Below are 27,526 nucleotides of genomic sequence, written 5' to 3' on the forward strand. Positions count from 1 at the left end.
TGAAATTTTACTTCTCAGACCAATTCTCCTTATTATAAACAAATTCTAATAGTTTTATTCATTATCATTTCTCATACAGATCAACCCATTATTGATAAATTAAAAAAAAAAAACAAAATGAAAATTGACAAACACCAATAACCCTCCCATTGTTTGTCAACATTTTTAAATATCTTTCTTTAAAAGATAACAAAAGGCTAATATTGGGTTGAGTCAAGATTTTTGAAACTGCGTGGCCACATTTATTTGAAAACAACCATGTCATGTGAGAATGCAATATCAAATCAACCCTGCTTCTGAATACTTCCACAAATTTCCAAGCAGGAGAGACCTATGTCATTAGACATTAGTGGCTCATTTCCAGGGTCAAAGCATCTATAAGAACACCCTCCATAGGCTAAATCATATGTGAGAACAGGCAGCTCCTAAGACAAATTGGTAAGCTCCTATTATCTCTCCATGACCAGACACAATATTGCATATGTTGTGGGCACACTTAGTATATGCACTCCCCTATTACATTTCATTTCTCTAAACATGGTCATCTCCATTTTGAGGACTATACAGATGCAGATTAGACTGGATCCATTGATGATAGAAGATCCACTTCTGGGTATTGCACTTTTGTGGGGGGAAATCTGATTACTTGGAAGAAGTAAGAACAAGCTATTCTGGCTAGATCAAGTGTCGAAGCAGAGTACTATGCCATGGCACATGGAGTGGCTATTGATAAAAACCTACTGATAGAATTGGTTCCTATTGATAGGATAGCACAATGTCATTGTTGTCAGGTTAGGGGTGTTCTCTTTATTTTTTTCTCTCTATTTGTAACTAAGATTATGTCTTTTCTCTTTATGTTGACACCCTAATATATAAGACAAAGTGGAGCAGCCATCACTTTGACTTTTGGCTTCATTCTTTTTCTCTTATCTCCTCTATTGTCTCCTTTCTTTCTACTGGATCTTAGTAGGTGGTATCAGAGAAGGACTAAGCAGAGATCTGAAGCTCGTATGACCCTTCTTCCTTTTTTCTCATTTGTTATTCTGAAGGTGTTGGAATTTACTATATCTGGGCTAGGACTGGTTGGGTAAGACAGATTTTCCTGTTTATTATTTTCCTTTTCGTTGTAACACCAAAAGGTTTATTCTTTTGGCCATCTGTTCACTCTGTGGATGAAGATAAAAGGATTTGGAAGAGGTTTCTTCTTACCTGTTCATGTTTCAAATATGTGTTCAGTTCAGCCTGTGATGTGCCTTGGTGTGATTTTGATCTTCCACGAGTGTATACTTGAGGATTGTGAAGAGATGGTGGCTGCCTCGGTTGTTGTGGTTCTGATCTATTTTCAACCCATGTATGCTATGGTGCCTTGGCTGTATGATTCGTAGTTAGGATCTTTTTTGGCATATGAGAACTCACTGCAGGTCCATGTTTAAGGGATGTTACATTGCTGCTATTGGTGTTAACATAAGTTAGTATAATTCTGGTTCTCATACTTTTTGGGTGTATTGGTTGCTGTGATTGCTAAACTGTGGCTGTTTCTTCTACGTTAAATGATTCAAGCACAAGGGCAATCCTTGGTGGTTTGGGAGTATTCCTGATGAGTGTATTAGGAGCTGGTTTCACTGACTAGTTTGATGATTGGATTGTAAAGATCGGCTGTAGGACTAAACCTTACTTCTGCCTTGAGCTACCCTGCAATAACCATTGGTTTTGGGTGGAAATAGATCTGGTTTTGAACTTCTATTGAAGCAAACCAGCCACGACATTACCATTACCATCAAATTGGTACGGGCTCTATGTGGCTGCATGGAGCAAACCAGCCACAAAATTACCATCAAATTGTCTTGCTCCCATTTAGAAAACATCGGGTCTTCTGATTTAGGCTTTATTTCCTTTCCGATGATAAAACCCAGCTTACCTTCTCCTCCAATGGTGAGCTTAGTAGACTGGGACCATTCCAGGAAGTTGGTTCCATCAAGTTTGATAGTAGTTATCATGCCATTAGAGGTACCCACGTTTCCTAGAAGCATTCCAGGAACCAACTAAACATCCTTAGAAGCTCCCATTCCTTAACTAGGAATAATTTTAAGAGTCACAAAGAGTTCCAATGCACCACCAGCATAGAACAAGGCCAAGGGAAGAGCCAACACACAGTTAAGAAGAAACAATAGCCCCAAGAATAGTTTGGGCTTCAAAATATAGGAAGAAAAAACCCCAAAAAATTTCTAGGGTTCAGAAAATTACAAGACCATTTCCCATCTTCCTAGAAATATAAAACGAGCCAAATAAAATTGGTTTGAAGGAGAAACACTCCATTAAAGGTGTTGAAACAGCCTCAAAATCAAATCTGAATTTTCTGTGGATTTCCTTTTGGAAAAATCACAACAAATCACAAAGGTTTCACATGGAGGTGAAACCTATACTAAAAATCCCTAAATTCAGGGAAATTTGAACCATACCAGTTTCAAGGATGGTTGTAACCACTTGTACGGGCTGCTGAGTCATCCGGCGGTGGTCTGACATCAACAAGTTGCCTCTAGGGTAACGAACACCAGCAGAAGCCTACCGTGAATCCAGATGAGCTCTGATACCAAGTTGTTTAAGGTGAAGCCAAAGTAACAAAGGAAGAAGAAGAGAAAGGAGGAGAAGGGAGAAGAAGAGACTTATGAAGGTGTGTCTCGAGTAACTATTCACACCAGAGACAAAAAATTTATAATTTTGCTCAAAGTACAAGTTTTCCCTTACTTGGGCGCCCAAATACAAAGAGGAAATGAAAAACCCAAAATAGCCCTTTCATCATCTTACATTCTGATTTGACTTTGTCGTTTGTCCTGTATGTTCCTAAATTTCCATTAAACCTTATGGCTATTAGTAAATTGACAGAAACTCTAAATTGTGTATTTTGATATCTCAAGACGAGGAAGACGATTTGTGCCAGGCGTGAGGTTGGAGGATTGTACTATCTAGATGGTGGGGATTCGCAAAAAGCTGTACATCCTACTATAGCATTATAGTGGCACTGTCGGTTGGGTCATCCCTTGCTTCCTACTCTTAAGAGTCTTGCCTCTAATTTATTGTCTGTTTGTGAATTGCTATGTGAAGCCTATCAGTTTAGCAAACATCCATGTCTGTCTTTTGTTCCAAGGGAAAATAATAGTCTCAACTCTTCTTGAATTTGTTTGTTCACATGTTAGGCTAAGGTTAATAATGTCGATATCAATGGAAATGTCACTTACCCAAATAGGACATATGTCGGAAATGTCAAAGGTAAATATTGTAAAAGTTATAGACATTGTGGAAAAATTATGAAATAAGTAGAAATATGGAATGATAAACTATAAAATGATAAAGGAAACATTAATAAACCTTTCTAGTCTATTATCTTCCATGATGCATCTCTTTTTGTTCTAAGAAATAATTAGAATTAAATCATATAAACAATATACACCATTTAATATTTTTATTATTACAAAAATCTCTTTATTTTTGTTTCTTTTATGAATATTTTATCTCAAATATTAACTTTCTTATTATTTATCCATTTTTGTATTGCTTTTATAATGAGGATTTACAATATTACCATATAAATCATTTAATATTTGTATTACTTTAAAAACATTTTATTTATGCATTTTATTTTATTTAATAATTAATTAGTTTAATCATTTGTTTTTACTATTTTTTTTTATGAACATTTTATTAAACTTTTCTTTTTATTTATCCATTTTTTATTGGCTTTTATGATGAGGGCCCACAATACTATTGTAGACCTTCATACACTGTAATAAGACTATAAATATATATTATTCTTTTTATAAGTTTTCTATTAGGGAGTCTATAATATTTCAATAGACCCTATTGCACTATAACATATTTCAACAGACCCTACTGTTTTAGATCAGATCACACTACTAACTGGTATATAGTTTATTTTCTTCTCCATTTTGATGATGTTAATAGATGCTGAAGTTTCTTATTAATAATTTTTGCCTTTCTTTATCTATGGTCACCTGTGCTGTATAGACTCATTTTTTGATCCACCAATATCAGTTCACAGTAAGCAGAATTCAGAGTGAAAGCAAGAGCATGAGCAGGAGTGCAAAATTCAGAACACCAAAACAGGTCTCCGGCTTGTGTTTCTGAAATGTCTGTCACTGTCTTCTATGTACGCATTATTGTACTACATCTATTTGTTTTGATTACAGTGATATTGACAATAATGATACAGATCAATGCTTTCATTAAAAAAAGGACATTATGATTGAAGGGAAACTTCTATTACTTTTCAATCTTCACTTGTATATTCCTTGAGAAACACTAGGCCAATTGTTTTTTTGGATGGGGGAGACAGTGTGTGGGATGACAGTTTTGTCTACAAGAGTGTATATGCATGCAAGATAGAGAAACAGAGACTTAGACTTGCCTCAACTTTTGTTTGCATGAGAGATTTCGCAAACAATAGGTTGATTCACTTCTCCCCCAAACAATAGGTTGCATGAGAGATTTCGCACAAGGGGTGGGTGATATGGAGTAGTGGGGCTGTTTTAATGCATGACTAGAATTTTGAAGCATGTTTAATGCAGGTATGAAGGGCCTTCATGAATCTTCTGCTCATTGACGGTGAGAGTAGAACCTACCTTTGTGTGGAATAGGGATCTAAGTTTCGAGGTTAAAGCATATAAGTCAGACTTGGTCTCTTTTCCCAAAAACTTCAAAAATACACTAATGTTGTTTCATACAAATAAAAAATGTAAAGCAAATATATTGATGTACTCACCTCACTTACAGCAGCACCATAATTTAGATACCGCATAGGTGTAACTTCAGGAACATAGTAAGCACTGGCAGATAAGTTAACTGCTTGTAGATTTGCCTACAAGGTGCAAAACAGATGTACTGAGACAGAGAATTGTCTTCCTACCAAATGCAGTTTCCACAAAATTTTCCAAAGAAAAGCAAAAAATTCGCAGCACTTTTGTGATATAATTATAATATTTAGTAAATCCAACATCAATACATGCTTTTGCAATAACTTGACAATGCTCAAGTATTAGAGGAACCGTTTCACCGTCAATGTTGGAAAATCTCATTATTACAGATAATATTGCAAGTAACAAGAATTTTTGGCAATGTGTAATCTCATAATGCTATGCTTGGTTTGATAGAAAATAAGAGAGAAACAGAAACTTAAAGGAAACTTCCTTAAAAACACAGCCTCATTACCAAGGAAAAAAAATACAGCCTAACAGTCTAATATTTGATGTTTGGACAACAACATAGTGTCGGCAAATTAAGAAAGATAGGATTTGCAGAAAATTAAGAAAGATATGATTTGATTTGAATAAATTTAGGAAAGATTAGATTTGAATAAATTTAGGAAAGTCATATCCTAGGATTAAGGGAAAGATTTAGTCAGAGAGATTCTAGGGGTTTGTCTTTCCTATCTTTTCTTATTTAAGTTGTATGCTCAATATGTTTTTATGATCATCAAAGAAAATTTTCTTCTTCTCTCCCTCTATATTTCGCCACATGGTATCAGAGCCTTAGGGTTCGATCATGAATTTTAAGGCCGCCATGGTTGGCTCTGGTTCAACATCTTTGGATGCTACCAGTGGTATGACGTCTTCGGAGGGAGGTATTCAGTCAGCGGCTATTTCTCTTTCTGAGAATTCCCTTCAAATTACCATTTAAAATTTGAATGGAAAAAATTATCTTGAGTGGTCTCAGTCCGTGCGGTTGGTGATCAACGGCAAAGGGAAACTCGGCTATTTGAACGGCGAAGTGAAACCGCTAGCCACTGATGATCCAAAGTACAGGTAGTGGCATTCTGAAAATTCGATGGTTACCGCCTGGTTAATCAACTCTATGAATCCGGTGGTTGGAAAACCATTCATGTTCCTGCCGACGGCTCGTGATGTGTGGGAAGCTGTTAGGGAAACCTATTCAGATTTGGACAATCATTCACAACTGTTCGAACTGAATACTCGAATGTGGAAGATGCAAAAAGGTGAACGTGAAGTAACAGCTTATTATAATGAGATGATGGTTGTTTGGCAGGAGTTGGATTTATTTGAAGAAGAAGAATGGGAAAGTCCGAGTGACAGTGCTTGGTACAAAAAGAAGATAGAAAGAGGTTGGGTTTTTGTCTTCTTGGCTAGTTTGAACAAAGAACTCGATGAAGTTTGGGGACGTATCTTAGGGCGAAAGCCCTTGCCTACTATAAGAGAGGTTTTTACAGAAGTGCATAGAGAAGAAGCACGGCGGCAAGTGATGTTGAAGAATGTTAGTGAAACAAAAACAGAGAATGAAGGGTCCGCTCTTGTGGCCCGAGGTGCAGACTTAGACGGAGATAAACGAGGAGGAAAGCAGAGGCCTTGGTGTGATCATTGTAGAAAGCCATGGCATACTCAGGAAACCTGCTGGAAGCTGCACGGGAAACCGGCAGGTTGGAAGAAAAAATCAAGCAGTGACAACAAGTCAGGGGAAGATGTCCACGCACTTCAAGTAAGCAACTCGAATCCAGGGCAGCAATCATCCTCAGTCTCTTCCTTTCACAAAGGAACAAATAGAGCACTTATATAAAATGTTTCAATCTTAATCGTTAAGAAACTCTAACCCATCCTGTTCTCTAGCTCAGTCAGGTAATTTTTTCACTGCAGCCATTGCTTGTACCAAATCTAATGGCTCCTGGATATTAGATTCAGGTGCCACTGATCATATGACGGCACTTCGCAATTCTTTTCTTCATATACACCCTGTGCAGGGAATCAAAAGGTTAAGATTGCAGATGGTTCCATTGCTATTGTTGCTGGGAAAGGAACTGTATCTATTTCTCCTTCTCTAAACCTCAAAGATGTTCAGCATGTTCCCAACCTATCATACAATCTCTTATTTGTCAGCAAACTAACCCTTGATCATAACTGTTGAGTTAATCTTTGGTCTTCTTGTTGTGAATTTCAGGATTTAACCACGGGGAAGATGATTGGGGGTGCTAAACAGGATGGTGGTCTCTACCTCTTTAATAAAGGATCAACCTTTGGAAGGCAAGACCAACAGACTTGTTTCAGTTCTATCTCTATTTCTAGTGACAGTGAAGTTTTGTTATGGCATTATCGATTAAGGCATCCTAACTTTCAATATTTAAAGCATCTATATCCCAAGTTATTCATGAATAAAAATCATTCGGTTTTCAAGTGTGAATCTTGTGAATTAGCAAAACATCATCGTGTTGTTTTTCAGTCTCAATCATATAAAAAATCAAAACCATTTACCATGATTCACAGTGATGTTTGGGGTCCTTCTAGAGTAACAACTCTTTCTGGAAAACGTTGGTTCATTACTTTTGTTGATGATCATACTAGGGTTACTTGGGTTTTCCTTTTAAAAGAGAAATCCGATGCTGAAACTGTGTTCAAAAATTTCTATAACATGGTTCAAACACAATTTCAGACTCAAATTAAAATTTTTCGAAGTGATAATGGAAAGGAATTTTTTAACAATGTGTTAGGGAATTTTTTTGCTGAGAAAGGAATTGTACACCAAAGTTCGTATAATAATACACCTCAACAAAATGGGGTGGCTAAAAGGAAAAACAAATATCTCCTTGAAGTTGTTAGAGCTCTAAGTTTTAAAACTAAGGTTCCTTAGTATCTTTGGGGAAAAATAGTTTTAACAACCACTTATTTGATTAATAGACTGCCTATATGAATTTTGGATTTTAAAACACCCATACAAGTTTTCATTGACTGTTTTCCAAACTCTCGGCTAGTGACAAACATTCCCTTAAAAATTTTTGGAAGTGTGGCCTTTGTTCATAACCATGATCCTAAGCGTTCAAAACTTGAACCAAAAGCATATAAATGTATTTTTGTAAGCTATCCCACTAATCAGAGAGGTTACAAATGCTTTGATCCAATTTTGAAAATGATGTTTGTGACTATGGATGTCACATTCTTTGAAGGAACCTCGTACTATAGCAACTCCCATCTTCAGGGGGAGAGCAACACTAATGAAGATGGTTTTTTAGATGGCTCTAATTTAATGTTTTAATTTGTCCATAATGATGTTCCTCACAATCAGTCACCAAAAGAAAGTGAGGCAGAAAATACAAAATTAGTGGAAACAAATGAATTAAATATCGAAAATGAACAACCTTTGGTGATGCCATCTCAAAATTAAAAAGCTAAAACAACAGAGATGTGTGCGAAACAGTATAAAGGCCTTGTATATTCAAGGGAATATCTAGCACAGAAAAGGGCACTATTCCGTAGCATCAACAAGAATCTGATCTGAGGTTGGATCATGAAATTCATGATAATTCTCCAAAAATTCCTGAAAATATTCCTCCATGTAATTCTAATTCTTCCAGTTAGCTTGATCTTCCCATTGCTCTTAGGAAAGGTGTTAGGTCTTGTACAAAACATCCTCTGTCAAATTTTGTATCTTACAAAAATATTTCACCTTCATATTGTGCCTTTATTTCACAAGTGTCAAGTGTATCCATTTCTAACAGTATCCAGGAGGCTCTAAATGTTCCTAGGTGGAAATAAGTTGTTTTGGGGGAGATGAGAGCTTTGGAAAAGAATGCTACTTGGGAGAAAGTGGATCTACCTGATGTAAAGACAGTTGTTGGTTGTAAATGGGTGTTCACTCTGAAGTACAACTCAGATGAATCCTTGGAGAGATACAAGGCTCGCCTAGTAGCTAAAGGCTTTACTCAGACATATGGAGTGATACAAGACACTTGAAGATTTGGGGTTGTCCAGCACATGTTAAAAGAACAAGTGCAGACAAGTTGGAATCCAAGACCAGTCGTTGCTTATTTGTAGGCTACCCAAAAGGCTCTATGGGTTACCTATTCTATGACCCAAGTGAGCAGAAAGTGTTCTGCAGCCGAAATGCACAATTCTTGGAAACCAATTACATCTTGGACACCCATCGTCAGGAAATAGTTCTTGATGAGGAAAGCTCAGGAGCAGTGGGATATTTCCCACAAGTTTCAGGTAGTGACCAACCTAGAAGATCCACTTGGGCATCCAGGCCACCAGTCCGTTATGGTTATGACCAGGATAGTTACCTGGTGGAAACCTTGACTAGTGAAGAGGATCCCGTGACTTACGCGGAAGCTATGTTAGACATAGATTCCCAGAAGTGGGTGGAGGTCATGAGAGCAGAGATGGACTCAATGGAGACCAATGGAGTCGGGACTCTGGTAGATATGCCCTCCGAGGTAAAAGCAATCAGTTGCAAATGGATTTACAAGAGGAAGAAGGGCCCCAATGTTAGGGTTGAGACCTTCAAAGCTCGTCTGGTGGTGAAAGGGTACACTCAGAGAGGGCATCGATTATGAGGAAACCTTTTCGCTTGTGGCCATGCTTAAATCCATTAGGATCCTGCTAGCTATAGCAGCATACCATGATTATGAGATTTGGCAAATGGATATCAAAACTGCATTCCTGAATGAAGATCTTACTGAAGATATCTATATGCAGCAGCCGCAATGCTTCATTGCTGTAGATCAGGAAAACATGGTATGTAAACTTAATAGATCCATTTATAGACTTAAGCAAGCTTCTAGAAGTTGGAACATCCATTTTTACTCTGCTGTCAAATCGTTTGACTTCAAGAAGAATCCGGATGAACCCTGTGTCTACAGGAAGTACAGTGGAGATAAGGTTACCTTCTTGGTTCTGTATGTAGATGACATTCTACTCATTGGGAATGATGTAGGAATGTTAACTATGGTGAAAGTATGGCTTTCACAGCAATTCTCCATGAAAGATCTTGGAGAAGCCTCCTAATCTGCTTACATTGACAAAAAAATCAAAAGATACAGCATGGAAAACTCAAAGAAAGGAAATGTTCCTTTCAGGCATGGAGTCACTGACTCCAAGATGTCTCCCAAGACTTCTGAGGAGATTGATGGCATGAAACACATTCCCTATGCCTCTGTCGTAGGGAGCATCATGTATGCCATGCTGTGCACTCGTCCTGACATTGCTCAAGCAGTGAGTGTAGTAAGCATATTTCAGGCCAACCCAGGGCAGGAACACTGGACTGCTGTGAAAAACATACTTAAGTACCTTCGTAGGACAAAAGAGTTTTGTCTGGTATTCGACGGTAGCTCACTACAGATCCAAGGGTATACAGATGCCGATTTCCAGTCGGATCCAGATGATAGAAAGTCTGCATCTGGATATGTTTTCACGATAGGATCGTGTGCTATTTGCTGGAAAAACAGCAAACAGGGATCGACTGCAGACTCCACAACTGAGGCCGAGTACATTGCCGCAAGTGAGGCTGCCAAAGAAGCCGTGTGGATGAAGTTCGTTCACGAGTTGGGAGTAGTTCCATCCAGCACATCACCCATCCCGTTGTTGTGTGACAACAATGGAGCCATTGCTCAAGCTAAGGAGCCACGAGCCCACTCGAAGTCGAAGCACATCGAGAGGAAGTACCACGTACGGCGGGAGATTGTTGGTAGAGGGGACGTCCTGATTCAGAAGGTAGCGTCAGCAGAAAATGTAGCAGACCCATTGACAAAACCACCATCACAGAAAGTGTTTGAGAAACACGTGGAAAGCACGGGACTCCGGCTTGTACCTAATTGGACCTAAGTGCAAGTGGGAGCTGTTAGACAGTTTTGTATGCCCTTAGCTTCAATCAGAATGATGTACTTTATGAGTTTATTGTAAATGAATAAAAATGCATATTTGATTCATGTTCCCTTGGTATGTTTCTGTGTAACACCCTTAAACTGGACACTTAATGAGACACGTGTTAGTTTAGAATGTTCACAGCCAGTGGGTCGGTCTGGGGAGACCTATCCTAATAAGGCTGACACTGTGGTGCCACCAAGTCGGTTGGGGTGGCCTGTCTCAACTGCCAGGGTGAGACCCTAGGCACATACAGTGTAGGATTAATTGAATCTTTGAACTGGACCAGATTTCCAGTGATGCCCTGGACCTTGGAGATTAATGGGCAAAACTAGAAAGTTACACCCGACCCTTAGACTCGATTATGATAGTGCACTAGGTGTCGGATTAGGCTGTCTTTGATGTACCAACCAGTGAGATTCTTAGCGGGGGTCAAAACCTGGGTATGTTGGGACAGTCTGAGAATTCATCTGAGTGGGTGATCATAGTGACAGGATCAGCCCCTTTGTCGGACAAAGGTAATGTCGGGGATGCACTCTCACTGACGGAAACCAAGACTGCCGGCAGCCGATTTCATCGTTGATATTTGTTTTGCAAAGTACATATATTATGGTTTCTAAAATGTTTGCAAAAGGTTTTAATTCCCGAGATCCATATAAGCAAAGAGTGCAACACTATTCCTTGTAGCCGAGGGAGAGGTCCTCTCTTGTTGGGTAGTGTTTGATCATTAAGGGCTGAGAAGTTGAGTGTAAGACCATTGAGGATAATGCCTGATGGGCTAATCTTGCATCTGCCCATAGTCTCTAGGTGTTACAAGGCGGCTTGGCCCAGGGATCACTTAGGGTAAGTGTTGGGCCCATAGAGCCCATTTGATGGGTTTCAGGGGGTGCACTGTCCATAGCAGTGTATTCGGCCAGGCCTTGTAACAAAGGCCGGGCCGAACCCATGTGGTTGATGTGTAGATCAATGCTTGGGTCCCACGCCATACAAGGAAGCCCAACTAGACATCAGTTAGGAAGGTTAAGTGAGCACATAAGCTTAATGGTCCTAAAGCCCATTTCGAACTGGACTATTTTAATAAGTTAAATATGGGCGAATTCTGAGATGGATCAGCAGATAGGATAGGGTCTTAACCCCATCCACTCAGAGAGTCCAAATCTGAATATGATTCAGATCTAGAAACCTCCTAATAAGATTAAGAGAAGGCTGATCTAATCTGCAGATAAAGATGTGGGTTTATCCTTATCACCTAAAGAGATGTCTGATCCAAATATGATTTGGATCAGTAGCTCCTAATTGGATTAGGAGCTGATCTTTTAGGGTTACAAAAGGAGGAGGGGGCGGCAACTTTTAGAAGAATCACATAAGAAAGATTTCTGCAATCCCTGCAAAGATCTTTCTTGTCGCCTCCTTCCTGCAGCCGCCAGACATCTAGTTCGATCTTCAGTTGTGGGAGAAGTCAAGATTCGATCTCGACATCAGTTCTTTGAGAAAGAATTGATAGAAAGTTGTGCTCACGTGCCATCCTGTTGTTTCTTGCGAAGGACAGTATTCTTGGAGAAGAATATTGTTGATTCAGTGGGAGCAGTCTTTGGATCCTTCCTTGGGTGTGAACACCTTCGTTGGGAGATACTTTTTCTCCGTATCAGGTATAATCCTCTCCTACTCCTTTTGGTTCAGATCTGGTTTAGTTTATGGTTCAAGATTGATCATTGAAAATATGATTTTCTAAATAGGGAATGTGATTCCCAGTTGATAGGACTAAACATGTTGAGATTGACAGACACTTTATTAAGGAGAAACTTGAAGAATGAATAATCTGCACTCCGTTTGTACCAACCACGCAGCAAATTGCAGATGTTTTGACTAAGGGCTTGTTGAAACAGCCATTTGAACTTCAAGTTAGCAAGTTGGGCATGATAGATATCTTTGCACCAACTTGAGGGGGAGTGTCGGCAAATTAAGAAAGATAGGATTTGCGGCAAATTAAGAAGATATGATTTGATTTGAATAAATTTAGGAAAGATTAGATTTGAATAAATTTAGGAAAGTCATATCCTAGGATTAAGGGAAAGTTTTAGTCAATTGAGAGAGATTCTAAGGGTTTGTCTTTCCTATCTTTTCTTATTTAAGTTGTATGCTCAATATGTTTTTATGATCAACAAAGAAAATTTTCTTCTTCTCTCCCTCTATATTTTGCCACACATAGACACAGCATTCATATCAGAACTACTTTGTCTAAGAGAATTTCTAATAATCTACAATATTCTTCCTTTAAATAATGCAACTTTATGGCCATGGGCAATCTAGGATGTCCCTAACATATGGACAATATGGCTAGCACCACAGGTAGCACATATAGTAACTTAAACATGCATAGGATGTGAAACCTGTATTTCAGGCTTAGCTTACAACTAAACCTGTATTTGTGGATTATACCTCTTCTCATATTGAATTAGAAAGATGGAGCTTTCCAAGAAATGAAGATTATAACTACTTGTGACAAAATATAAACAAAACAATGAAGAAATCCAATCACCAATGTATATTTAGCATGTACTAGGATGTGTTGATAGGCCCCACCAGCTAGTTCTTGCTAAGAATGTAATCATATAAACTTGAACATAAAATTTATAATAAAGATGGCTAAAATCATCTGATGACCAAGTTGAGACCTACGCATTTATGAAACGGTGTCACAGAAGAATGTCTTCTTCCTCTCTATCATGACTTGAGAAAAATCCAGAAAGTAAATAATTTAAATTCAAATAATCACCTGGAGAATTAACATATTCCATGAGATTGGACCCATCTTCTCCTGCAGCCTTTCCTTGAGAGGGGTTAGTCTTTCAACTAGTTCATTGCAGAAGATTCGAACTACTTCACAGCTTGCCTCTGATGTGGTGCTCCCAGCAGTTATCCCCCCTTGTACTAAGCTCAATGTGTCTGCCTGAATGACCCGTACACGCTCCAAGAGGTCTCCACTTGCATCACATTTTACTGGACTAAGAGAAAATGCAGTCATCTGCTTCACCTTTGTCCAGAGCCCCTGGCCCAGCTCAATCCCTCCAACTTCAACCACTATAGACCCATCATTGAGAATGCTTACCTTCCCAGGAGTAGGCCTTAATGACACTTCATACAGAATGGGCACCATTGAGATTCCCCTTTTCCTCCATTTACTGCAACTATTGTACTGTCTTATTTCTGCCTCCCTTTGGTGGAACTTTGAAGATGCAGACAACTTATCCAAAATTGAAGGCAAAGTATACTCAAGGGCTTCCCCAGCACTACTGTCATAGAAAAGCTTGAGGCTCTCAAATGTATGGAGATTCTTGTTCCTGACAGTATTGACTTCCATAGATAGAGTTGATGCTACATGCTCAATGATAGTTTCAGCAATAAATGATCGTTGCACGTCTCCTGGAGCCCGCATTGCCGTCTTACTTGAATGGTTTGTTTTGCAGATCTTTATATCAAAAGATAAAGATCCCCAGTTGTACTTCTTCAAGGCTCCCAATATATTCAGTGGTAGGATGGGACTGATATCTGCAGATATGCCAGCATTAATTAATATATCAAGGTGTAGAGCTGTGATCTTCCCACTGGATTTGAAGCCAACACTATAGTTTATTTTCAGAGGATGCCGTCCTCCTGCCATTATCATATCTGTCTTGCAATTGAGGTAAATCCTGACAGGATGCTGTAACTTATGTGCTGCAAGAGCACATGCTGTAGCAACCTAAAAACATCACATAATAACTTGTAATTCCTACATATGTAATGTGGGGCAAAAGAATATCCAGAAAGTAGGTAGATAAACATTCCAAAGTCATAGAAAACTCCGATGATCAAAAGTTTTAAAATCATGCAATCTTTCAGAGGGGATCAAGATATGTGGGCTATTCCATTTATGTTTTAATTATCAGTAAAGGAATTCGCTAAGCATTAAAAGAAACATTAGTAAAGTTAAAACTAGTTGGAGCAACCCAACAAGACCCAACAAAGATAAACCAACACTTTAGCCCAAAAGAACTGATGCCTATTAACCCCCTGATTAGCAAGTACATCAGCCATTCCATTTGCACTCCTAGCTAAAGGTGGAGTTGAGTTCCCTAAAATGGTAAGTTATATCCTTGAAGGCAAGCATATAAATCCAAGGAGCTGAACTGATTAGTTTTGAATCCCCTTCCACTTCTAGCTCTCTAAATCCAAGCTGCTTTGGTAGTGTTAATCCTTGCAACAATGACACTAGTTCAGCTTTAACCAAGTCACCATTACCAATTGGCCCGGAATACAATGCCAACACCGAGCCCAAATGGTTCCTGAACACACTCCCAATGCCTGCTCTCCCCTGATTACCAATGGAACTACCATCAAAGTTCAGTTTTATCTTGTTATCAGCTGGTGGGTTCCAATTCACATGTACCTTTTCCTTCGTTGTTCCTATTTATGCCACTTCTGTCCAATATCTTACAATGCCAATAACTGAAAATGAATGAAAAAGTTTCAAAGCTTTTACCCAATGTGCAACTCTTACTGTTATGCCTTCTATTTTTTATACTAAAAATAAAATTTCATTAAAAGGGAAAAAAGATACAGACTGATTAGTTGTTAAGGCAACGCCAAGATACAATGCACCACCAAGAAATAAAGAAAATAAGAAAAGACTAATCAAGACCAGTTGTCCAAATTACAAACTTGTAATCCCAACACCTCCCAAAATCTGTTCCCATGATCTTGTTAACTGACTTGTGCAAATTCAGGCAACCCCAAAACCCAAAACCCAGTCTGAAACTGACAAACCAACAGTCACCACCAATCTATCCAGATTACAGGAAGGTACTTCTTCCTTCTCTGGCAACCCCTGAGACTTCTAAGCTCCTGCTCATAATCGTAGAAGCTCTGTATATGAAAGAAAAGCAGTTGGGCTGCTGCCGGGTCGAGCAGGCCATTGAGCCGACCCCACTAGGACCATCATAACTCTTTCCTTTTAGACGGGGGTCCCACTTGAATTTAAATTCAAAAAATTCTTATCTTTTCAGTCAAAGGGGCTTAGAAGTTTTCAAATTTACAACGCAAGCCCTTGACCCTTTGTCTTCGTAGCAACTCTTGCAGAGTAGACTGGCCCAAATGTGATTTCTTCAGGTTGTCTGCTTTGAAGGCCACTGTTGCTGCCTTCTGGTCTTTCCAGCGAAACAGTGGATCTTCACTTTGCTATCACAATCCTGAGTTTGAAAACCTATGAAGATAGAACAGATCCAAATGTGTTGGAATCGACATCACATCTTCAGTCTCAACTAAGATTTGTGTAAATGGTATATTCTCCCATCTTCTGTTTCTGAGGTCAAATTTTTTAAAGCTCCCCACAGTATTCCTGAGGACCCTAAAAACCTCTATACTCCAGACATGCAATGGTATCCCATACACATCAATCCATATATATCTCATTTTCTCTATATCCATTCCAAGGCAAGGGGACCAACAACTGAAGAAAATTTCAGGATTTCTTTTTTTTTCTTTTTTCATTCCCTCACTAGATCATTTTCCATATCTTCTTTCCACTAAAGTTAAACAGAAATAGAGAGGCCCCATCCTTTGAATACACAAAAAGGTTTCTCCACTCTTGTTAACAGGGAAGTGTCCACTCTGTATATTAGTTCCAAGAGCAACTTGCAAACATTTTTACAAAGGGCCTACATCATTTGCAGCACAATGACTTATGTGACAAGTTGGGCATGATTGACATCTATGTCCCAACTTGAGAGGGAGTATTAAAACTGTTAAAAATATGCAGTTTAGTGTTATATTGGCACATATGCAATTTTTTAACGAGAGAAAAATGAATATGAACAACAAGTGCAAAGAAGTCCAGGATATAGACTAGCATTTGCTAATTATTTCATTTCTCGCTATAGATTAAACTGATCAAAGTTACAAGTAAGCCCAAAACATTTAAGGCCTACTTACCCCCGTCTAGCCACATTATGAGCCACTGGATTTGCTGACCTTTTTTTGAACATAAATAAAAAAGAAAACTCATGAATAAAAAAAGATTACAATCAGATGGGGAGATGAGAGATCACTAACCCATAAAAAGAAGAAAATTACAAAAAGAAACAAAACATACATCATCTCCCACCTCTCAAATCCATATAAGACCTAAAACCAACTCCAAAAGACTCTTGATACCTCTACAAACTCGTGTAGAACTAAAAAATTAAAAAAAAAAAAAAAAACACCATGAGTAAATTACCAACTCCCTTTCCAGTGGCCTTATGGACTTATGCTAAAAATCAAAATGTCCAACAGGTAATACGGGATCCACTTGTCAATTTAAGTAGATAAAAAAACGGTGAAGACAGATTGTCTCCTAACACAGTACAGAAAAGGGGCACATGTATGATGTATCTAACATAGATATCCGACATGGGGTTTTTTTCTAAGGATCACATTGTGACACAGGTTTCTTCCTTTACAGAATTAAACAAGGAAATATTTTTTTTATATGTGACAAGTATTTCAATAAAATAGAGAAAGAAAAATATCCAAGAAGTGGAAATCTGAGAGGCCCTCAAACATATAAGCCCAGGAAAACAGAAGCATCACATGCAAAACATGTAAAAAACTTTATCATTCTATAATTCCAAAACTAGGTAGTTGGATTAATTCCAAAGCAGTATTTCAGTATCTTGCTCATTGATATGGGCGGGTCATTTCATAGAAATCATATATTCCTTCAACCTCATGTATGAAGGCACAGTTTTACTCATACTTTTAGCTCTGAAATTAATAACAGGGAAAACTCTCAAGAAGGGAGAATTATTCATTGAGAAAAGTCAAGCAGATAACTTACAGGCATAGCCTTCATGGCCTTTCCACCAAACCCTCCTCCAACCCTTCTTGTATTCACACGGACATTATGACAGGGAACTCCAAGACATCTTGCAACTACAATCTGTGTGATCTGAGGGCACTGAACCGAGTTGTAGACAACCATGCAATTGTCTTCTTCTGGCACAGCAAGTGCAGTTTGTGTCTCCATATAAAAATGGTATTGTGACCCAAGTTTTATCTAGAAATTACCAATACAAAAAATTCAGTGATACTAGTAGTAGTAATATAAACATTGTATTAATTTGCAGACAGATCTGATGGCCAGTTACGGAAATAGGAAATGGGGATATGACTCTCACTTGTCAAGTATTACTAACAAAGAACAATGTTTCTAAGTCAACAAAACAAAAAGAAATAGAATTAAAGAGAAGATAGTGAAGAAGAGAAGAGAAGAATGGGATGGAAGCAAAAGAATATGCTGCTGCTTTCCCCTGTTCATCTATTTATATTAAGCTACTGATGCTGTACAAAGATCATTCTACCCCTGCCACCAATATGAAACATATAAAACAAAAAATAAATACAGCAGCTACACACCAGGAATAAAACAAATAAAAGGAACATAAAACAGCAACCAATAATAGGAAATAATATTTCATCACTCCCCCTCAAGTTGGAATAGATGTTGGTTATTCCCAACTTCTGTAAGTCAGTCTCCAGCTTAGACTTAATGATTCCCATAGAGAAGATATCAGCTACTGCATATCATAAAAATTGTACAGCAAGCAAACTTCCTCAACCCTTTCTCCAAAAACTGCATGTCAAACTCAATATACTTAGTTCCGTCATGTGACATTGGGTTTTATACTATATTGGTAGAAATTTGATATCACAATATAGCCTCAAAGGCTTCTCATAACTAGCAACTAGCTCAACAAGAAAAGATCTCAAGCAAAACACCTGAGTGTCAGACGATGTATGCCCTTCAGATCCAATATGACATGTACACTGCTTTTCTCATGAATAAAAGAACAGTTTCATTTATTCATTTACAATCACATGTCATTCAGTGTATTTTTTGTTATAGTCCTTGATCCACAATGTAGGATTATGTTAATCATAAATAAAATAATTAAGACTAAATGATCAGTATGTGGAATAAATTTTCTTCAACCAGTGGCTATGCTTGGGCAGTTCAAGCCTAAAAAGGTTGGCATGTAAGTGCAACCTTATGAGAAGGGGCAATTAGTCTTAATTGCAGAGTATTTTCCAAACAGTCAAGGCATAAACATGGGTGTTTTTCCAAAAGTAAAGAAACACCTAGAAAAGGCCAATGCCAAGTATAAGGAAGCAGCTGATCAGCATAGGCGATCGAAGTTTTTCCAAGAAGCGGATGAAGTAATGGTGTTTCTAAGGACGGACCGGTTCCCTACAGGGCAATACAACAAATTGCAACCAAAGAAGATTGGACCCTACAAGATTGTGAATAAGATTAATAAAAATGCCTATGTTGTAGACCTTCCTACTTCCATGAATATATCCAAAACTTTCAATGTTGATGATCTCTTTGAGTACCATCCCCCCATATCCAAACAAGACTCGAGAAGGTTTACACAAAGAAGAAAAGAGGAGAGAAATTGAAGAAAATGGGAGAAGCCAAAATTAGGTCTGGCCGCCCCCTTTCATTAGTTTATATACTAACAAGTAAAAAACTAAATACAAAGACAAGTATGCCCTTAGTAAGTCAGCAACTTGTAAAATCTAAATAAACACTCTTAACTTAAACATAAACTAAAGGGCCTTGGCCCAATAACTCGCTAATTATGCTAAGAAAAAAAAAAACAAGTGATATCAACCCAAAACTCAATACTCCCCCTCAAGTTGGGAATAGATGTCACATTCCCAACTTGCGTTGGTCATGTTCCAACTTGTTTCTTGCAACACCTTTTGTAAGAACATCAGCAAGCTGCAAGTCAAATACAACATATGGTAAGCAAACTTCTCTGGATGTCACCCTTTCCCTTATAAAGTGTCTATCCACTTCTATATGCTTTATTCTATCATGCTGAACTGGATTATGGGCAATGTTAATTACTACTTGATTGTCACAGTATAGCATCATAGGTTCTTCGGCCTCAACTCCAATCTCCCCTAACAAGGATCGGACCTAGAGGAACTCTAAAACACCATGTGCCATGGCTCTAAATTCAGCTTCTGCACTTGACCTTGCCACAACTTGTTGTTTCTTACTCTTCCATGAAACTAGATTACATCCAAAAAGAGTGCAAACTCCTAATGTAGATCTCCTGTCGTCTAGGCACCCTACCCAATCAACATCTATGTAAGCCTCTAACTTCAACTGTCCATGGTCAGCAAATAGTATGCCTCTACCTAGGTGTCCCTTCAAATTGAAAAGTATCCTGTCAATAGCCTCCCAATGCTGAACTCGTAGGGCATGCATGTATTGACTCACCACACTCACTACATAAGAGATGTCTATTCATGTCATACATAAATATAGCAATTAGCCTACAAATCTCTGATACCATCCAACATCCTTCACTAGTTCACCTTCTGAATCATTTATCTTGTGGTTCTGACCAATAGGTGTATCAGCTGCCCTTGCCCTAAGTTTTCCTGCCTCTTGTAGTAGATCCAAAGCATACTTCCTCTGTGAGATGAAGATCCCATGCTTGGACCTTACCACCTCAATGCCTATAAAGTACTTCAACTCCCCAAGATCCTTAATGTCAAATTCTTTGTGCAGGTTCTTCTTCAAGGTATCAATCTCACTCAAATCATTTCCTATGACTATAATATCATCCACATACACTACCAAAACTGACACCAGTGACCCCCTCTTTTTCACAAAAAGAATATGATCAGATTTAGTTTGAGTATAGTCGAATACAACCAATGCACTTCTAAACCTGTCAAACCAAGCTCTGGGTGATTGCTCCAAACCATATAGAGGCTTCTTCAATCTGCATGCCTTTCCTTTATCTACATCATTGTAAAAGTCAACCGGAAGATCCATGTACACCTCCTCTAGCAAGTCCCCATTAAGAAAAGCATTCTTTACATCAAGTTGGAAGAGTGACCAAGAGTATGCAACTGCTAGTGATGGAAGAATCCGGACTATGCTCATTTGTTCCACTAGTGCAAAAGTCTCCAAGTAATCTATGCCACTAGTATAAGTGTATCCTTTTGCAAATAGCCTCGCCTTGTACCTTTCTATACTTCCATCAGCCTTGTACTTCACTATATAAACCCATCTGCATCCAACAATCTCCTTGCCATCAAGTAAATCCACAATCTCCATGTCTAATTTTTAATCAATGCTTTCATTTCCTCCTGCATAGTTGTCTTCCACTCAGGTTTTGAGAGAACCTCACTAACACTCCTAGGTATAAACACAAAGTCGAGGGCAGAAAGGAAGGCTCGGCATAAAGGGGATAATCCATTGTAGGAAAGACAGTGAGATGCAATGAGTATGACACTTCTTCTTCCCTTTTAGACTGTAATAGGGAGATCTAGGTCATCCGCAATGGTGTTAGGAGAAGGGGTAGTTGTATCAATAGGAACTAAACGATCAAAGGACACAAGAGGCATACCTGGGTCTATGTTAGTCGAACCTGGAATCTTTGATGAGCCAATAGGGAGTGACGTGGGTTCTCTGTTGTTTAATCAACCTCCCTATGTTGTTGTAGGCATTGTCGTGTAAAACACTAAGAGGCAGGACGCAATGGAGGTGGAAAATGTTAGACAGTGTATGCCCTTAGCTCCAATCAAATTAATATACAGATACATTTATTGTAAATGAATAAAAGTACATTATTGTTTCATGTCAATATCGATATGTTTCTGTGTATTTACCCCTTAAACGGGACACTTATGAGACTCGTGTTAGCTTAGAATGTTCTTAGCCGTTGGATAGACTTGGGGAGTTTATCCTACCAAGGCTGACATTGATGTACTGCCAAAGAAGTTGGGGCAACTTGTCATAGTTGCTAGGGTTAGACCTAAAGCACATGCAGTGTGTTTGGATGAAATACTAAACCCGGACCATTTTCCAGTTATGCCTATGACATTTAAGATTGATGGGCAAAACTGGAAAGTTACACATAATCCCGGACTTGATTATGGTACCGCACTAGGTGTTGGATTGGGTTGTCTTTGATATGCCAATCAGTGAGATCGATCAAGGATCAAAATCTGGGTATGTTGGGGCAACCTGAGTGGGTGATCATAGTGATAGGATTAGCCTCTTTGTTGGACTAAGTGAATGATAGGGTTTACACTCTCTGATGGAAACCTAAATTGTCGGCAGTGAATTTCAATTGTATTAAAATCTAATATTGCAAAATATATTTATGATATATATATTATATTTTATGAAAAATGTTTGCAAAAGGTTTTAATTCCCGGGATCCATCCGAGAAGAGAGTGTGACACTGCAGCTCATTGATAGACAGGAGTTCTCGTCTACCATCTCCCTCTTCCTTATCCGACCCACATGACCACTTAAGTTATCACGCGGTTGGGTCACTTAGTAGACCATGTGGTCCAGCAGCTCGTTGGATCACCCACTCTCCCCATCGGTTCAGATAGAGCACCTTGGCTGAAACAAGCGGTCCACTTCCCCTTCTGGTCACGTCAGCATAAGAAGGTCTATCCATTTGTCTTATTTTTGTTTAAAAAAAATTGAATTAATTGCCTCAAATGGAAGACTTTGAGCCTGTTTTACCCCTGCAACTGTTCCATTTCTTCCTTAACTCTACCACACATGGCAAACCTATCCTTCACTCCCTGGGCCACGTGTGCTCTAGCCTACCACCTCACCATCACCTCCAACCTCCACTCATCTTCCTCAAAGCGATGCTTTAGCTTTGAGGCCAGCCAAACTCAATACTAGGCGCCCTATGAGAAAATTCCGATCGATCAAGGCAGGTTTTCTGGTTTTATCCCTGCCACTCTGAGTTCTACAACACGCAAACTCCTTTGGTTTACCTCCAGCAAGGCTCCACACAAGGTTTTCATGATTTTTTCCATGGTCGATTCATTCCACAAGTTAAAGGGTACCCTAACAGTTTAATCAGAAAACTGCTTTCTTTTAACTCGATTTCATTGCAGATTGGGACCCAGTTTTGAATCTATATCAGTCATCTGTCTATTTTTACTGTGTTAAAGCTCATTTGGTCATCACCAACATCGAGGATAGCTTTCTTCTCAGCAAATGGAAGCAATATAGCATCACCCAATGTCTCTGCAACTGCATCTGAAACTTTTGTCAAGTCCCTTACCACCCTATCTTCCATTAAAACCATTCTGCACTTCCATTTGTCTCTCCCTTCTTCAAGCATTATTTTTCAATGTTCAGTTGAACTTGCTACTGTGAATTCTTGATAGAGACGGCCCTGCTCCTTGTTGTGCTCCAGTGTACAATGTTTAGCTGGTTTACTTACGTTAGGACTTCTATTCGGTTCTTCAAACCTTGTTGTGCCATTAAAACCTCCAGTAGGAATGACTGTAGTTTGTTAGCAAAGGATGTCCAACCTTGCTCCTTCAGTCCTTCCAGTACACAAATAATTTGCTTCTTGTTAGAACAAAAGTGCTCTGTTACTGTGACATACCATCCTCTCACATTCTGTCTGTCTCAACTCCACTTCAAATCTTTTTCCAAAACAGACCATGGAATTTTTCCATCCTTCTTCCCTGACAGTGTTAACTGTTCTATCGACTTTTCAACCATAAACTTGCTTCCTCTAGTAGAAAAATTGTTGCCCTGCTGCCTTCTCTAATTTTCAGATACGTCTTACCCTTTGTCCATCCCTATTTGAAGAGAAAATTTTTTGCTTCGATAACCAGGTCCAATCACCACCTCCCCGCCAGCCTGAAGTTCCAATCGTTTCTCTCCTCCTGTTCCATACACACCGTTTACTTCCTATGAAAGGTAAAGTATTTGTGGATGGGACATTTTCAAAGGTGGAGAAAGAAGTCCCGACTGGAGGAAGGAAGGTCAACAACAGAGTGATCAGTGAAGAGGACAAAAAGGAAGAAGGAACCGAAGAGACACCTAGAAGAAGAGGACGAGTTGGAGTCAAAAGGAAGAGAAGGAAACATGGACGAGCTGGGTGAGTGGATCAACCGGTGGTGGACAAGTGGGGAATGATGTGGGCAAGCTAAAGGAAGCCCAAAAACCGGGGAATTAGGGAGATGGGAAAGTAGATGAGAATCAAGAAATAGGAGGTAACCTTAAGAGTAATAATAGAGGTGGGGACCACTTCTTTAAGAAACTGAGGAAAGATTTTAAAGGAGGAAACGGGTTTAGGTGCTTTCAAATGATGAAGAGTATTTTCGGTAAATGGGGACTTAGACCGAAGGGATTGAGAATCCATTTTGACAGTAAGAGTCGAAGAAGAGAGGGGGTTTTGATGAAGAACCGAGGAAGAGAGGAAAAACTTAAGGGAGATTAGGTGTGGGTCATGACAACATATGAAGGGAATAGGAAGATAATAATAAAAGAGGGGAGGAAGATAGAGAAGGAAGATTGCGATTCACCTGGAAGAGAAGATTTGCAAAAGCTAAGAGATATAGAGGTGATAGAGAATCCCATGCCACAACTAGAACAAAGTAAGGAATTGAGGCAACAAAAGAATCCACTGCACCAAAGAAGTTCGTCAGCAAGTTTTCAATGGCTGACGAAATTATAAGTTCTTCCCTTACTTATTGGTTCAGAATTTGAAGTCTTTATGGGTTCAATACAGCAGTTAGCAATGTTTGTGTTGATTAAACCCTAAAAAATAAGAAAATAATAAAAAGAAGTTAGTTTATAAACACAAAAAATGAATATTTTTGTTTAATAATGTCTATTTTATAATTATAATCTCAATAAAATAACAATATAAAAGTATTTTATTACACAGTATACAAAACTGCTTGGTGACTGGCGAGGCAAGCCTCCAAGGGTGCCTCAACTATGACGAGGGAGAGATGTGAAGTTCTGGAGCTAGAGAGTTGGAAGGACAAGGAGTCAAAGTTAAAGAGGAAACTGAGGAGTGTGACAAGACTGAGCTTCGGCAGAGGGTATACAACAGAAAGAGAAGAGATCCGGTTCAAGGTACAGTAGGGATTGAGGTTGAAGGAGGGGGAGTGGAAGTCCAAGGAGAAGTGGTGGTCAAAGGGATTGAAGGAGATGAAAATTTAGGAGAAGGAAACATTAATAAGGGGAGGGTGAACATCAAATTTCTAGTGGACAAACAAGTGGAGGTGGAAAAGTACAATGGTTACAAATAGGTGTAAGACTAGCTAGGGGTGCAAATGGATCAAATCATGATCTGATCCAAATCCGCTCCTATTTTTGTCGGATTCGGATAACTCCCTATCGGATTTTCGGATTGGATAATATGATCCAATTGAAAATTGGATCAAATTCGGATCACCCCCTTATCCAATCCGAAAGAATCCAATCTGATACGACCTATATACTATATTGTATTTTTTGTAATGTATATGTTTATATTGTATTTTTTATCTTTTTTATATAAACACTTGTATATATTAATATATATGATGAAAATAGTTGAAAAAATGCTTGCACTTTTTATTTTTCTTTATATAAACTATTATGCATTTCTTTTTAATAATTTATTAAAGTTTCATAATGAAATCAGATCAGATCAGATTTGGATATCCAACATAACTAATGGATTCAAATTCAAATCACTATTTGTGAGATCTGTTCGGATCTTCAGATCTCGGATTTATTATCAGATCAGATTTAGATATACCCCAATTCGAATCCGGTTCAATCCATTTGCATCCCTAAGACTAGCTCAGGCAGGTTGAAGGAAGTCAATGAAGTTTCAAATGCAGTTAGATGCTTCAAAAATCAAAAGAATCAACATCAGGTCCAGGTTTCAAAGGTGTTTGCCAAGTTCAAAGAGGGTTTGTTTGGAGTAGATCCAACCAAGGCTGTGAAAAACCTAAAAGGACACATGGAAAAAGAAAGGAAAACACAATTCAAGGATCTAAAGACTCAACATAATGCAGAAATGACAATCTGGGCTTGGGTGTGAATGGGTACTATTTTGGGATTTTCCAATGTATTTGTTTCTGGGTGGTTTGATTGACAAGTGATTTGCGGGTTTTGTTTTAATATCTGTGGTGGGTGTTTTGTAGGGGTAATTTGGATGAAGGGCTAGTGTTTTGTAATAATGAAGGGGGAATCTATGGGAGTTGGTTTAGGGTTGTTGTAATTGGGATGTATTCTTTCTCAGGTGATTGTTTATCACCTTTCTTTGTGTTGACAGATGTTGTTGTACACAGGTTTAGTACCACAGGGGTATTTCTGTAATTTTTCCATACTTTATGTTGTACGATCAGTATAGTATAAATAACAACTGCTTCACTCGCCTGAAGCATTCTTTTGAGGCATTCAGTCCTCTCACCTATCATCTCTTCTCTCTTCCTCTCTTCCTCCTCTCTTCTCTTGCTCAACATGGTATCAGAGCAAGTTCGTCCAGGCCTGAAAACAAATTAGTTGAGGTCATTCTCCAATGCCGAGTAGGTTGCCTCTTCATCTCCTAGAAGCTGTATCCCTGATGCTCGACTTCAAGAAGAAAGAAGGTGCCGGCCTGACTGTTCAGCTTCCTAGCGCAGAAAAGAGTTCTGGTACAGAGTCTTTTCGTATTCCAGCCCATATGCTGTTTTCATTGATTGCTCGGCTGTAGAGAGGCTGTCACCTGATGTACGAAGAGGAGGTTCTGGTTTGCAGAGAGGCTGGCGTTCAAGAAGGTACTGTCCATCTGCTGTTCGGGTGCCCTGGTATTCAACTGAAGCTGTTTTTTGTTGTTTTTTCTTCTTGCACCCTTCGATGGACTGTTGATGCCCTAAAAATCCGAATGTGGTGTTCTCCTCTTGTGTATCACTACTGTTCGGCTACATTGTTGATGGACTGAAGTTTTTTCTTCCTTGACTGTTCTTGCTGTTCGGCTACATTGTTGATCTCAGTGACTGTTCGGCTACCCTGAAGTTGGTGTCAGCCGATTAGGTGTATGGTGAACTATCACCTTGTGTCTCTCTTTCTACTAAGGAGTTGTATGAAAACTGTAAAACCGTAGGTCATACAGACCTGGTTATGTACTGCATTGCAGTGTTTGTATGTTTGTTCATTGGATTCCTACAAAAATTGTAGGTCATACAGACTAGTCCAAGTGCTGCAGCAACAGTGCTTGTTCTTGGCTCTCTGTGAAACCGCAGGTCATAAGTACCTAGTTGTATGCTGAAATAGCAAGTGCTTCTTCTTTTGTGGACTGAAGGACATAAGATCCCTTTTCTGTAGCAGCTCTGTGAGGCAGTGTGCCTTGGATGTTGTGTGTTCTTAAACCTGAATTCATGAATAGTGAAGATACAGCCACATCTGGAATCTCCACAATGCTGAATGGAATGAGTGGGGGTGGTGACCTATCCTTCCCTATGGCTGTTGTTCCTCTTGATGGATTAAATTACCTAGAATGGTCAAGAGGGTGTTAGACAGTTTTTGTATGCCCTTAGCTTCAATCTGATTTGACGTGCTTTTGTTATTTAGTGGAAATAAATAAAGTGCATGTTTGATTCATGTTGTTTGGTTTAATTCTGTGTAAAACCCTAAAACTGGACATTTATAGAGACTCGTGTTAGTTTTAAATGTTCACAGCCGTTGGATAAGTCTGGGGAGATTTATCCTGCCAAGGCTGATACTGGTGTGCCACCAAGTGTTGGGATGGCCTGTCTCAGCCACCAGGGTAAGACCCGAGGCACATGCAGTGTGGGATTACTTGAATCTTTGAACCGGACCAGATTTCCAGTATTGCCCTGGACCTTGGAGATAGATGGGCAAAAACTGGAAAGTTACACCTGACCCCTAGACTCGATTATGACACTTCACTAGGTGTTGGATCAGGCTGCCTTTGATATGCCAATCAGTGAGATCCTTAGCGGGGATCAAAACCTGGGTATGTTGGGGCAGTTTGAGAATTCATCTGAGTGGGTGA

At 39.0% G+C, this 27,526-nt stretch overlaps 1 pseudogene across 1 annotated transcript in view; it reads right to left on the reverse strand.

Annotated features, from left to right (window-relative positions):
- LOC148871470 (indole-3-acetaldehyde oxidase-like) overlaps window positions 1-27,526 on the reverse strand; it is a 103,890-nt pseudogene that overhangs the window by 43,317 nt on the left and 33,047 nt on the right. Inside the window, exons 6-8 of the transcript XR_016107274.1 lie at window positions 17,512-17,730; window positions 13,432-14,397; window positions 4,778-4,873 (exon numbers count right to left, since the gene is read on the reverse strand). The product of XR_016107274.1 is annotated as an indole-3-acetaldehyde oxidase-like (transcript). The remainder of the gene's footprint in view (window positions 1-4,777; window positions 4,874-13,431; window positions 14,398-17,511; window positions 17,731-27,526) is intronic.

Source organism: Nelumbo lutea, chromosome 2 (assembly GCF_056320005.1).
Source record: "Nelumbo lutea isolate HS-2025 chromosome 2, American lotus-T2T, whole genome shotgun sequence".
NCBI classification, from domain to species: domain Eukaryota; kingdom Viridiplantae; phylum Streptophyta; class Magnoliopsida; order Proteales; family Nelumbonaceae; genus Nelumbo; species Nelumbo lutea.